Source organism: Balaenoptera physalus (assembly GCF_965194825.1).
Source record: "Balaenoptera physalus genome assembly, chromosome: 1".
NCBI classification, from domain to species: Eukaryota; Metazoa; Chordata; class Mammalia; order Artiodactyla; family Balaenopteridae; genus Balaenoptera; species Balaenoptera physalus.
In genome coordinates, this window is record NC_138882.1 from 182,936,106 (window position 1) to 182,948,890 (window position 12,785).

Genomic DNA, 12,785 nt, shown 5'->3' on the forward strand with positions numbered 1-12,785 from the left:
AAAGGAAAATTACCCTAAAATGTATAATACAATATTTACACAGTTATATAAAACTGCCTATGAAAAGACATTTACTCTCGTGTGTAAAGAAATTCCACATACATGTGCCCTTCCCTCCTTTCATCCTCTTGGCCTCATGTTCACTTTCATCCCCTATTTTCTTCACTCTTCCTCTCAGGTCATACAATTCAGATGAGAAAAACAAATAGATTCCAAATAAGAAGTAATACCTTATTGATCTGGCACCCTTAACTCTCCAGAACACAGTCTAGAACTACAAAGCAAAAAGAGATCTAATGGCCAAAAAGGATTATATATTCTTTATCCCCAAGGAAAGTGCTCTGAGCTAATTACTCTTATTTTATACAATTTTAATAAGCCTATTAAGCTCATGGTGGCAGACGTGCCTGAAGGTGATCCCAGTGATCCACCCCGTGGCATGGTCCCCTCCCCTGGCATGTATGCTTGCTTCTAACCAATAGAATATTGCAAAGGTGGTGGGATATCACACCTATGATTGTGTTTCATTATATGACTCTGTCTTAGCAGGCTAAAGAGAGAGATGCTCTCCCGCTGGCCTTGAAGAAGCAAAGTGCCATGTTGCAAATTGCCCGTGGAGAGGCCACAAGGCACAGGTCTGCGGGCAGCCTCTGGGCACTGAGGTGGCCTACAGAACCGGAGGGCAGCCCCAGCCAAGAGCCAGGAAAGAACTTACATCCTTGGTCATCAGACCACAGGGAAATGAATTCTGCCAACAACCCGAACAAGTTTAAAAGCAATTCTTCCCCGACCAAGCCTTCAAATGAGAACATGGCCCAGCCCACACCTTGACTGCAGCCTTGTCAGATCCCGAGCAGAAGACCCAGCAAAGCTGTGCCTGGGCTCCTGGCCCACAGAAACCATGAGATATTAAATACGTGTTGTTTCCCACCTCTAAATCGATTGTGATTTGTTATCATGAAGCAAGCGAGAACTAATATACTCATCAAATTAAGAAATAAAAGGAGAAACTAAGGGTGAACTACAACTGTAAGAAATGACCATTAGGATGAAGAATAGCAGATATACACTAGCTAACAACTGTTTGGGGCTGTCCTGAGTTAGGGCGAAGGATCTTATAAGCATCCCCATCACAGCCAAGGGCCGCTATCTAATACCCCAGGGACCAGGAAGGAGGCGAGGAGATGGAGGGAACAGTGAACATTACAACGCTCAATTGTCACTGCAACAACCTATCAGATGGGTACTCTTACCATAGCACACTGCAGCACGAAACCTTTCCAGGGAAAATGGCTCGCCATGTGCACTGAAGTGGTACCCACAGACCCACCTAGCACAGGGGCTTTTTCCATTTTACAGGTGAGAAAGCAGAGGTTCCAAGGTCACATGCTCTGCCCAGTGTCTCCTCTAGCCCCACAGCCCTCGCCCTTAGCACACCACGCTGCCTCCCTGGCCTCAATCTCCTCCACCTGTAAAATGGGGAGAAGCACGAGGCTCCTCTCATGAGGAGCAGATGGGTTGATGCACAGACAGCATTTGGAAGAGCGCCTGGAAAGTGCTGAATCTCTTTCCTATTGTGCTTACTGCTCTCCAAACAATGAGGACAAAAAGAACAAAGGTTCAATTTCTGAATAGTAATAACTCCTGGGAAAATGGGTTAATATACATCCTTCTTCCAAGCATACGGCCCTTTTCTTCACCCACAGGGGTCAAGGAGACTAGCTTTCTAACATTCCTATGAGGCATGCAAGAGAGGGGCTGTATTCCCGTAACAGAGACCGAACAACTGAGGCCTGAAATGGTTGAGCCACTTGCTCAGACGGACCCCTGTTTAGACCTAGAGGGTGACACGGGCCCACTCCAGAAACCCTCACATTCTAAGTTATTAACAGTTCAAAGGCTTTCAGCCAGCTGGCCAAGACCTCCCCTTTGTACCAGCCCAGGCCGAGAGCTATTTCTCATTCCAGAATCCCAGGTTAGTGGGATCCAAGAGACATATCCCCCAGAAAACAGAGCTTCTCCTCAGAATGGAAATGAACACTTACCTGCAGAAGAGGCCTAGAGGCGATACGTCTAGGGCCACAACCACGCAGTTCTAGACCCCTTAAACCTCACAAGAGATGAAGAAATCATCTCTAGGACACACCAGGGGGCCAGAGTGGCAGAAGACACAGAGCACCAAAGGTCAGTGGGAATGGGACTCCTTTTCCTCTGTTTCAAGCCAATTCAGTCCAGGACACAGGCATAAAGTAATGAACGTTTTAAATAACAAACAGCACACAAAACAGAACCAGACTGACTCACAGATACAGAGAACCAATTAGTGGTTGCCCGCGGGGCGGGGGGGGGCGGCGAGATAGGAGAAGGGGATTCAGAGGTACAAACTACTAGGTATATAATAAACAAGTTACAGGGATGTAATGGACAGCACAGGGAATATAGCCAATCTTTTATAATAACTTCAAGTGGAGTATAATCTATAAAAATATTGAATCATTATGTTGTACACCTGACCCTAACATAACATGGTAAATCAACTATACTTCGATAAAAAAATTAAAAAATAACGAACACCACCTCCACAGAGAGCCCGCCAGGCATAATCTGACACAGACACCCAGCTAGGATTTCAGGAAGCATGAAAGCCAGTGCATCACCCTCAGCTCTGGGCTCCCCCATTCCCCATACACAGATCCACTGTCAAATAAAGGCTTTTGAAATGGGTCCCTGGGTAAAGTGCTTTACAGCTTAAGGTTTACAACACACGTCCCTGTACAGAAGCAGATATACAAAGAAGCTGCAAGGATGTTCACAACAGAATTGCTTATAAAGAGGGATAGAAGAAAAAAAAAAAACAATAAATAAAGAAACAAATATATGGCAATCCTAAAAAAAATAAGGGACAGGAAGCAGGACAAAGTGTCCAAAAACAGAAGATTGGTTAAGTTACATACATCTGGACATCAGAATTCTATGCAGTCAGGAAAGATGCTTCATGACCACTTTTTCCCATGAAAAGGTATTCCATATTTTAGGTTAAAATGTGAGTTTCGGGACTTCCCTGGTGGTGCAGTGGTTCAGAATCCGCCTGCCAATGCAGGGGACACGGGTTCGATCCCTGGTCTGGGAAGATCCCACATGCTGCAGAGCAACTAAGCCCACGCGCCACAACTACTGAGCCCACGTGCCACAACTACTGAAGCCCGCTTGCCTAGAGCCCGTGCTCTGCAACAAGAGAAGCCACCACAATGAGAAGCCTGTGCACTGCAACGAAGAATAGCCCCCGCTCGCCACAACTAGAGAAAGCCCACGCTCAGGAACGAAGACCCAACACAGACAAAAATAAAATGAAATTAAAAAATAAATAAATAAAAATATCCTTAAAAAAAAATGTGAGTTTCACTGTATGTTATCACCCACTTCCTGTCAAACAAAATACAGAGGAAAAGGTTCCAAAGGTCATAAACAGAGGCCTTACCGGGGTGATATGTGGGGAATGAGATTAAAGGGATTTTCTTTCTTTTGCTTAACTGCATTTCTTCATTTTTTCTTACTGTGAATGAACATTGCTTTGTACAGTTTAACAAAAAAAAAAGATGAAATAAGTAATTTAGCTTTTAAAACCAGGGAGCACTTCCACCCATGGTTATCTCTTGCAATCCTCAAAACCAGAAACAGACACAACGGCCCTTCACCGCTGGACCCCTAACCACCAAATCCGACCTGAGCCATCTGAGCCGTCTGCAGTGTTTCATGCTGTTTCCTCTCCTCTGTCCTTCCAAAACTCTTCTCCTCTGGCGGGGGATCCTAACTGAGGTCTCTGAGAGTCCAGGGATGGGCTCTGGGATGGAGCAGGCACGTGCCCACTGAGTCATACACCAAAGATGTGTGTATTGATAAAGTACATTTTCCTGGGGAAGACACTGAAAAAGTCATATTCTTTTTTTTTCTTTTTTTTGGCCGCACCACGTGGCTTGCAGGATCTTAGTTCCCCAACCGGGGATCGAACCTGTGCCTCCTGCAGTGAAAGCGTGGAGTCCTAACCACTGGATCACCAGGGAAGTCCCAATATTCTTAAAGACGCCCGTGGCCCTGGGCCACAGTATGGCCCACTGTGCCAGGCCCTCCAGAACACCCTTCCACCCAGCTCCTCTTGTTCCATCAGGCTCCTTCTGGTGGTGGCCCATTTCCCAGAGCCCCCTTCTTTCTGTGTTTCCCATGACCTGTCCTCTGTCCTACCCTCCCACCTGCCAGACATGCGTCCTACAAGATTGCTGGTCTCTCATCTTGGGGTCTCTGACAAATCAAAGAAAGCTGTGTGTCTTCCCGGGGGGAAACGTACACATTGAATTTTATGATGGATCTAGGAGGTTTGCACCCTCCTGAAGCCCACCCAGGAGTGGCCCCTGTAGTATATTGAATAGTGTCCCCCCCAAAATTTATGTCCACCCAGAACTTCAGAATATGACCTTATTTGGAAATACAGTAAGTCTCCTACATACAAACCTTCAAGTTGCGAACTTTCAAAGATGCAAACGTGTGTCGCATGTCCAATCACATAAGTTAGTTCACGTGTCTGGCGTACATTGTCACAGGCATGCATCCTCTAAAAGTGGTTGTGCTTCTGTGTACTTTACTGTACAGTACTGTATAGAGTACAATAATACAGTATCTTTATTTCAAGCCCAGAATATCCAGAAGCAAGCGTAAAAGCAGCTGTGATGTAGCTGGTACTGTCCTGTACTTTTCAAGGTACTGTACTGTAAGATTAAAAATGTTGTCTTTATTTTTTGTTTGTTTGGTTTTTATGTATTATTTGTGTGAAAAGCATTATCAACCTATTACAGACAGTACTATACAGCTGATTGTGTCAGTTGGGTACCTAGGCTACCTTTGTTGGACTTACTCACTCTTGGAACGGAACTCGTTCGTATGTAGGGGACTTACTGTAGGGTCTCTGTAGATAGAATTAGCTAAGGATCTCGAGATGGAACCATCCCGGATTTCGGCTGGGCCCTAACTCCAATGGCTTGTAAGTTCCTGGTGTCCTTACAAGAAGAGGAGACACAGAGACACATGGGAAGGAGGCCGGGTGAGGATGCAGGCAGAGACTGGAGTGATGCAGCCACAGCTAAGGAATACCAGGGGCCACCGGGAGCTGGAAGAGGACGGCAGCATCCTCCCATAGAGCCTATGCAGGGAGCAAGGCCCTACCCACACCTTCATTCCAGTACAGCGATACTTATTTCAGATTTCTAGCCTCCAGGACTGTGAGAGAACACGCTGTGGTTATTTTAAGCCGCCAAGCTTGTGGCAACTTGCTAGGGCAGCCCAGAGAAACGGATACAGTCCCTCATCCCAGAGAGGCTACAGGCCCCAGTGTGACCCTCCTTGGCATAAGCCAGTAGTTCCCGAATCTGCACATGCAGGTCAGAGCCCCCTGGACACTCGCCACGTCTGCCTCTCTGTCCTGTAGCCTCAGGGTGCTCCCCACCCCCACCCCCGCCTCCGCCCTTCTCCAGTGTTCTGCTTCAGTACTGGTTCCATCCACCCAGACTCTGAAGCCAGCACCCTCAGCCACAACTCACACCCTCCCCTCCTCTCCCACATCCTATTAATAAAACAAAGTAAAATTAAATTACTTCTAACACACCCCCAGTCTGCTTTCAAGAGGGCCGGATGGTTTGAAATTCTAATTTGCTTTCCAAGGTCTTAAAATAATTTCACAAGAGCCCCAGCGACTCCACCCCCATCCCTGCCTGCATCACACAGCAGGATTAGACAGCAGGACTCCAGGCTACAGCGTCAGAAGAGTAAGGAGGAAAGGACAGTGTCTGGACAACGGGAGGACTGAACGTCGCCCCTCACCCCTTTGCAGCTCCACGTGCTGCCTCGGGTGAGACCCCGCCCGCTCTGGACCTCAGTTCTCCCATCTATAATGTGACATGGGAGGCATTCCAAGTCTGTCCAGGCTAATGTCACTTCTTGGCTACTGCCAGTCATGAAACCAGAGGCTCTAACCCGTTCTGGATTCATGGCCTGTGAAAGGAGCCCTCAGTGCTCGTCCAGATCCAGGCCCCCCTCCCAGGCACGTGGAAGAAATTTCCCAGCCCTGCTTGGGGCCGAGAGACCAGTTCTGGCCTGTGAAATGTGAGCAGGAGTGATCACTTCTGGGCGAAGGTATTTAAAAGGCACTGGGCCATCTCCATATGCTGCCCCTTTAGCAGTGACCACGGAGGCCACATGTTGAAATGGTGGAGCCAAGGTCCACCCTGGATCTCTGAGTTACATTGTGGAAGGGAGCCATCCTGGAGAGCCACCCAACTCGTCTCAGACTTTGCATTGGCAAGAGCCAGACTTGGCTGCTTAAGCCACAGAGATTTCAGGCCATATTTATTAATGCAGCATAGCCTGGCCTAGCCTGACTAACACAGGTACTATTTCCTTTTAAGGATCTGATGATGAGGAATCTGGGCAGAAAGTAAAAGGGGCTTTCCCAAATTCACACACTGATGGCAGTCATATCCAGACAGTGAGGCAAAAAATTGAACGGGCAAGGGGGTGGGTGGTGGGAGTCTTGGATTGCCTCTAACTCAAGCTAGGCACAAGGTGCAGGGCAGAGGTCAGAGACAGCTGTCTACAGAGGTCCACTCAAGCTGAGTGTTAAAGGAGGCGAGAAGAGGCAGAGGAAGGAAAGATCCAAAAGAGGAATCAGGAGGTGCAAATACCCAGAGGAGAAACCAAACACGGAGCTGCAAATTATCGAGTGTGGCTAGAATCTCAGGGGTGTACAGGGAAGTGAGGGCTGGAGAGGCAAAGGCAAGAGCACCGGCGGGGGAGGAGGTGACCAGAGGCTTTTCCATGAGCCTGGCCCACCTCCAAGCACAACCAGCCCTGGGGAGAGGTGGGCCTGCAGACGGGGCTGTCCTGACCCAGAAGAGGCCTGTCATCAGTCTCTCTATTATCTCCCCACCAGCCACTCAACTCTGGCACTTCTTCAGCAGCCCCCCTGCCACCTCATCCACACACAGGAATGTGCAGTCAATGACTGGGAGAGCGGGCTCCCGGGACGCACCACCACTGCTGGGTTCAACCTGCAGACACACCCCGCCTGAGAGTAATTAGACCTGGGGTGTGCCCAGGACAGCCCACTTCTGCAGTTAGAGCAGAAAAGGCCCTTAGATCTCTAGTCATCCCCCCTCCTTGTACAGAGAAGTAAGATGGGCACAGAGTGGGGAAGCAGACAGCTAAAGCCAGACAGCAAATCCATGGCACAGCTTGGGGACTAGCATGCAGACTGGGCCCCCAGCATGCTGTTCTTTCTTTTACTACTCCACTTCTTAAGATCCCAGGGTCTTTGGGATTTATGTTTCACCAGAAACTGGCCCTTCTCTGGATTCAGCAGCCACGCCCAACAATACATCTTCAGGGTATCAGTTCTAGTTTGTATGCAGGGAGGAGGGGAAAGATGATCCAGGGTCTCCGTGGGAAGAATTGAGCTTGGGCACCTTCATGGGTTCTGGTAGAAACCCCAGCCCTGTGCTCCTCCCCACCCCCACCCCCAGGAGGCTGAAAGGCATTCTGGGGTACGGCCCAAGAGATGCTTCAGCCTTGCAGCCGCTCTGCCCCGTGAGACTCCACTGAGGAAAAAGCAAGCCCTTTGCACCAAGACTAGAAGAATCTCAAGGCTTGCATAATCACTTCCTGTTCACCCCAAAATGTGTGCTGGCTGTTGGCAGAACACATGTTATTGGATAATCACATATCTCAGGATAGAGCAATTCCCAACTGTTCCCCAAAACCAGAACTTGTTTCCCATTCAGCCCTCAAAGCAGCCAATGGGCACCTCCACCCACGATTCCAGCTTTCAGAGCACACGGCATGACAAGTGAGGAAAAGGCAAGAGGAAAGGTCCCTGGCCCCAGATGGCAGGTTCTAGCACACGATCCACCACTCTGCTCCCTCACAGTCGTGGCAGACATCACTAATCAATCATAGGATTCCTTCCCACTAAGCACAGCCTGGAATCTCTCCACAGCCCATTCCAGTTAGCAACGGTCATCTATCAGAGCTGGCGCACTAGACAAAAGCCACTTTCCACACATGCTATCGCCGACCAAGGATCTCAGATACGAGGGCTGCCTTCCACCTCTGGGCACGCGTCTGTCTGATGTCGTGAGTGAAAGAATCAGGACACACAGAGAAGTGGGAATGATGCATGCTTGGGGCCCCGGGATAAGGAATTTCAAGTGGCACTCTGCCAAGCAAGAGACGCTGAGCACACAGAAGTCACGGGGGGGTGGGGGGGAGATGGCGTTTCCACGACGTAAACCACCAGTTAGTGCTCTGGAGAGGCCATGAGGTTCCTTGAGAACCAGGACATAGAATCTCAGACTTCCTGAAGGCTCTGACCTGACACAACACATACATTACTTGCATTTTTCAAGAGATGGGCTTGCTCTGCTGTGGTTAGGTTACTGGCTTAGAAACAGGAAATAAGAATAGGGACAAATAGGCCCCTTTGGAAGGGAAAATGTGAAAAGTGAGGTCACCCTAGGGATTGGTGCTAGAACCAGTCTTACTTAAAATGCTTAGAAGTGCGCCAGGCAAAAGAACGTGCACAAGATTGCCAAGATTGCCAAGACTGCAGATGGTGTCGCCTGCCTGCGAGGGAAGATGAGGCCATTGGACCACATGGCAAAGAGAAGGAAGAAGTGGGGAGTGGAAAGGAAGCCAAGACGGGGACTGCAAGAAAGCTGCCATCCACACTCCCAGGAGGCTGCAGGGAGCCTCCCTCCCAACTCCTAGAACCGCCCCTGCACCAGGGGGAGGATGAAGGGCCCAGAACAGGAGCAAGGCAAGCTCAGGACCAACAAAGAAGTTCTCATAGCCCGCTCCAGGCACTGAGCCACTCAGACTCATCGGCCCCAGCGGGCTGACACAGGATCTGGCTCAAATCCATGGCCTTTGCCATCTGCTAGGTCCTCCGCAGCGCCTCCCGATGAGGACAGTTCTTGCCAGAGCCAGTGGAAAGGGCAAGGCGAAGGCTGCTTGGGCAGGTCCCGTCCTGCCCAGGACCGTCCTGCTGCTCCCATCACAAGCCTCTGTCCATAGCTCTAAAGCCTTCTATGGCTCCCTCTGGCCCTCAGGGGCAGGTCATGAGACATGGATGGGGAGAAGAGTCTAAAGGGTGCAAATCCTGCCCTTGTCACTTCCCGCCTGTGTGACCTTGGCCAGTGACCCCACCATCCTGCCCCTCTGGCACCTCCACAGTGCAGATAATGACAGCTCCTCCAAGAGTGGAAGACAAGAGACAATGCACGCCTGTGCCCCACAGATACTCAAGGGGTCGCTGTCGTTGTTATCAGTCTGTACAAGACCTCCTATGATTTTTCTTCTCCAGCCTCCCATCCAACATGCCCCTCAACCCTCAGAGATGAATAGCAGGCATGTGGAACTTTCTGCAGTCTCTCAGACATGCCGTACTCATATCACTGCGCCCTTCTGCCTGCAGTGACCTTACCCCCACCCCACCTTAGACTCCCAGGTAATGGCTCTGCTTCCAGTCCTTTCACTGAGTGACTCCTCCTCCAGGAAGCTCTCCCTGACTCTTCTAGGTAGACCAAGCACTTCCCCATATTGTCCCAGGAGCCCCTGTCCTAGCTCTAAGACCACCTCCCCATCCCATGCTGGCTTCACTAGCCCTGGTCTGTCCACCCCACCAGACGGAGACATCTGAGGGAGGTGAGGGTTATGAGGGAAGGAGGAGGGAGGACAAGAGAAGCCCCAAGGAGCTCCAAGAGAGAAGTGCTCCCACATAAACAGGGAGTGCGGTTAAGTCAAGCCAAGAGACAAAGAGTGTATCTTTGAGTTGAATCAGGTTGAGGACTGAAGTGGTTGTTCGTGTTAGCTGTCGTCAGTCACAGGTGACCTTGGAAGGGGGCCACAGCCTTTTGATGGTCCACCCTGGTCCAGGCCCACAATGGTTTCCTTTCAGTGTCACCTTTGGGTACACCTGAGCTTTCAATGCTGATGGCATAGCCCTAGCCGGCTGGCCCACCTGGCCTCTGGCACCTTCCATCCGCTTCTCTCTACAACCTCCTGCCTCCCCAGCCCAGTGCTGGTTAATGAACTTCTTGGCCACTCCCATCCCCAAAGGTACCTCTCTTTCCTCCATTTCCAGGCAGAGCTAACTCAGCTTCCAGAAACCCATCAGCGGGGTGGGCAGGGAGCAGCCTCTGCAGGCCCCTCCCAGGAGTTCCTGCCCCCACCCAGCTGGACACCTTGGGCTCCAGACTTCCAGCCTGATGTCAGCCCTGGGTCTCTAACTGCTGGGTGAACTTGGGCCAACCCCTCCCCTACCTCCCTCAGTTTCTCTCCCTGCATTTTGAGAGAGTCAGAGTTCATTATGCTCTGATCTCCTAAGTCCTTCCCATGGAGCCAGCAGGCCCACCCTCCCTGAACTTTGGGGAGGAAGCATTTCCCAGGAACCTCTAGGCCTCTCCCCTCACCCCGTCTCCAGGGCCATGCCTCCCGCATATGAATCAGGTAAAAGAAGATGGCTAGAGGCCATGTCAAAGAGGAGGCAGAGCCTGACAACCAGCTAGGTGGGAGGGGACACCTGTCACCAGAGACCGGACAATGACACTGGTACAAGTCTTCCAGGAGGTGTTCCTCAGCCTCCTTCTAGCTGCCCTGGAGATTAACTGCCTCTGTCACCACCCAGAGTCTGGTGCCCCAGCTGTTGCCAAAGCAGGGAGAGCTCTGACCTCATCCCCCTTACTCCCTGCACTCCGGGATCCCTGGCCCCCTTCTGTTCTTTAAACACTCCAAGTGTGTGCCCACCTCAGGACCTCTGCACTTGCTGTTCCTTCTGCTGGAACCCCCTTCCCCCAGACAGCTGCACGGCTTGCTCTTTCACCGCTTTGGGGTCTCTACTCAGATGGTACCTTTTCAATGGGTCTTCTCTGGCCCTTGGGGAGTTAAAATTAAAAGTTTCCCAAAATACTCTCCAGAATCCCTGTCCCCATTCCCTGCTTTATCTTCCCATTACACTTACCATCATCTGACATGCTGTAAGCTCCAAACGAGCAGGAGTATTTGTCTGATATTTACTGAGAACCTACTATGTACCAGGAGCTGTGTCTGGCCCTGAAGACAGAGCAGTGGATGAGACAGCCCACACAGCCCCTTGGTGCTGACATTTGAGCCGGTAATAAACCAAGATGCCCAACAGAGCCGAAAGTAAGGGCACCATAGCTCCTCAGCTGGCAGAAGAGTGTCCCCCATTTGCAAAAAGGGGGAAATGCAGGACCAGAACCAAACGTAGGAAGCAATGATTTGTAAGGCTGCTGAGCCCTTGGGCATAAAAGCCCCCTGGAGCCAAATGAACCCAGATTTGGGGCTCAGAAAACACCCAGCTTTAGTTCTGATCTGCCGTCTGCAGCATGCACTTCAGACTGTGCTTGTCTGTGAACGGGAATGAAGAGACACCTCTAGGGTCATGGCGAGAACCGACCCCCATCTCTGACTGCTCCCAATGTGCCAGGCATCACATAGACACAACCCCACCACATCCTCGTGATCACCCTGCAAAGCTGGCATCACCATCTAGCAAACGGAAGCTTAGGAACCCTGTCAATCTCCCAATAACCAGCATCTAGTCAGCATGGGCCAAGCACTGTTCAAACACTTTGCATTGTTAGCTCATTTAATCCTCTCGTAACCCCGTGAAAGAGATCCTCTAACTATCTCCATTTTACAGACAGGGAAAGTCGGGCACAGAGAGGTCAAGAATGGCGCCCAAAGTCACACAGCTGATAGGAGAGCAGAAATTTGAGTGCTTGCAGTCCTATCTCTTCTCTACCAGGCAAGACCACCCTCTACATGACATAAACTAGGACACAACCTGGCACTCTAGAGAAGCTCATTCCAGATATGAAACTGCTAGACTTTCAAGCACAATAAATACATATGTGTGAGTGGCGTTTAGCTACCTCCTTTATTTGGCCATTTCTGAAACAGCCAGCATTTATTCACACTTGCTCTGCGCTAAGAAAGTGCTTCCCGTGCATTCTCACTTCACTGTCATTGCTGAGTCCTCTCATTTCACACAAGAGGGACCAGAGAGGTTAGACCACCTGCCTGAGCTCACACAGCAAGGCGTGGTGAGCAGCAAACCCCAGCTCCAGACTCCCAGCCCAGTGCTCTCCTGACTTTGGGTTGAGGGGCAGGTGCTGGCAGGCACTCAGCTGGTGGCTGCTTGAACTGAGAAGAGGTCTGCTTCTCCTAAACACAGAAAACAAGTCCCTAATCCTTGTTATTAATGTAAATAAAATTCCGGCAAAGAAAGCAAGCTCCCTGCCTCCCCAAGGGGCTTCGGGGGATGACGTGTACAGAGTCTGCCGCGGCAAGGGCAATAACCAGTTGACTCTTATTAAAACTCCAATAACGCGGGTGTGATCGCGGCTTTGATAAGCGCACTCCTGTGGGTGGGAGGGTCAACGACATTAGGAAAATATAATTAGACTGATAAATTCTGGGCAATCCTTTTGTGTTTGCCCTCTTTGCTCCAAGGAGGAGCCACTTAGCAGACCTCATTACCCATGTGGAGGCCCCACTGAGGGCTCTGCTGCAAAGGAAGGTGCATTCTTAGACCGCCTGGGTCTGACCAGAGAAAAATCCCTTGGCCCCCAGAGCTCCAGCCAAACGGCAGAGGCTCCAGGGAGCTGGGAATGCATGAGTGAGATCAGATTTAGTAGAGGACCCGGTGTGGGGCCTTGAGA

At 50.4% G+C, this 12,785-nt stretch overlaps 1 protein-coding gene across 1 annotated transcript in view; it reads right to left on the reverse strand.

Moving 5' to 3' along the window:
• The window catches only part of ACTL8 (actin like 8), a 75,505-nt gene that overhangs the window by 51,566 nt on the left and 11,154 nt on the right, over positions 1-12,785 (reverse strand). The gene's annotated exons all lie outside the window — the stretch shown is intronic.